Source organism: Etheostoma spectabile, chromosome 12 (assembly GCF_008692095.1).
Source record: "Etheostoma spectabile isolate EspeVRDwgs_2016 chromosome 12, UIUC_Espe_1.0, whole genome shotgun sequence".
NCBI lineage: Eukaryota > Metazoa > Chordata > Actinopteri > Perciformes > Percidae > Etheostoma > Etheostoma spectabile.
The window spans coordinates 25,746,885-25,748,773 of NC_045744.1; the positions used below are offsets into that span (position 1 = coordinate 25,746,885).

Sequence of the window (1,889 nt, forward strand, 5' to 3'; positions counted from 1 at the left end):
AAGGTTGGTGGTTCGAGCCCACCCAGGGACGACAAGTTTTTCGTTTTATATTATTTTTTTAATTCTTTTTTTCAGTGTTGAGTACTTTTGAGTCCTGTGTACACGTCCACCTGAACTTGTTTTACTTTCTGATACACAGGATCGGCACTACGCAGTGTAGCCATAAACAATGTATATACAGTCTACGAGTGTAGCACATGTTTAGGGCTTTTATTGTGAAAGGTAAGAACGGAAAGAATGTTTCTGGTAAACGCTGGTAAATGCTGCCTTTGTCAAGGTTGAAAGGAGAAAAACAAGTTTGCTTGTATATATCCGTGATACGGTCTGGTTCGGGCAACAGCCAGTTCTCTTATGGCAAGCCATTTTAACATTTAAAAGCTAGACTGGATATGTGTTGCAGATATCTAAATTCAGTTTTGCCTAGTCAAAAGAACATTTGGATATCCGCAAATACTCTTCTATCCTCAATTTGAATTTCAGATATCCACAAGACATTCTTCCTAGGAAAATTACATCACGTTTGCCATTCATTTGTATGTGGTTTATATCCGTATCTACAATTCAGTTGCAGATATCTACTATGTCATTTCGGATATTCAAACTGAGTTGTAGATATCTGTAATTCCAGTTCGAGATATCTACAATGTGATACTGACTAGTCTTAACTCCAGTTCAAGATATCTTTAATTCACTCAATTCAAGAATCTATATGGTCCTTTTCAGATATCTTAAATTAAGTTTTGACTAGGCGAAAAGACCTTGTAGATATCTGTTCTGGAATTTGACTAGTCACAAATATGTTGTGATATCTCAAACTGGGTGGGATATTCGTAATTAGTGATATCTATTTTCAGATATAGATATCTTGAAAAATTTTAATTAGAGATATCTGAAATTTGAGATTTCTTTAACTTTCATTCTGCCTAGTCAAAATGGTTACAGACATCTTGAATTAGGTTTTGACTAGGCAAATGACGCGTGCAGATATCTTTATGCAAAATGGCCCGCATCCCCCGGCGGGAGCAGAGCGCGTTGTTCAATCATCAAATCACATAGCTAGCACCTGTTAGTTGTGTAATTAGCACATTAGCACCATGTCGGAGCAGCCAGAGGGCGAAGGCGTTTTTAATCGTCTTTGTAATGCTGAGCCCGTGCAGACAGGCTGGCAGCAAGAAATGAGATTCAGCGTTACTTTCCGCATAGTTCAATTCTTCCGAGATTTCTTTCACAGTTTTCAATAGAACAACGTTCTCTCTCTCCACAAATCTCTGTGAGGGCTCGTTCAATGCATGCCATTTTGTTTTTTTTTTAAAGCCAACCCATGACTCTTTCTTCTTCCGTTCTCAGAAATAAGTAACTTAACTTCTACTTAATCTACCACTTCTTTGATTATGGCGGGGAGGGAAATCACGGATTAAAATAGAGCCACTGCTGCCCAGTAATTTGCACTAGTCATAATGACGTTTAGATATCTTAACTTTCATTTTGCCTAGTCAAAACTGAATTACAGATATCTGCAATTGTCATTTAGATGTGTGACGCGTTGATTAACGTTTTCAATGACGTCATTGTAGATATCTGTAATTCAGTTTTGCCTAGTCAAAAACTGACAGATATTCTATCTGTGTTTTGACTAGTCACATTACGTTACGAATACTTGAATGACAATCTAACTATCCGAAATGTAATATGACTAGTCATAAGACGTTATTGATATCTACAATGTTAATTCCGGATAGTCGAACTTAGCTTTTAAATGTTAAAATGGCTTGCCATAGGAGTTATGACTAGTCAGTATCACATTGTAGATATCTTAAACTGGAATTACAGATATCTATAATTCAGTTGTGAATATCCGTAATTCACATAGTGGATATCTGCAACTGAAT

The 1,889-nt window shown here is 36.7% G+C and overlaps 1 non-coding gene across 1 annotated transcript in view; it reads left to right on the forward strand.

Moving 5' to 3' along the window:
• Window positions 1-31, forward strand: part of trnan-guu (transfer RNA asparagine (anticodon GUU)) — an 82-nt gene extending 51 nt beyond the window's left edge. The window contains exon 1 of the tRNA in view: window positions 1-31. This exon is cut by the window's left edge and continues 51 nt beyond it. This is a non-coding gene — a tRNA (tRNA-Asn).
• Window positions 32-1,889: the final 1,858 nt, after the last annotated feature.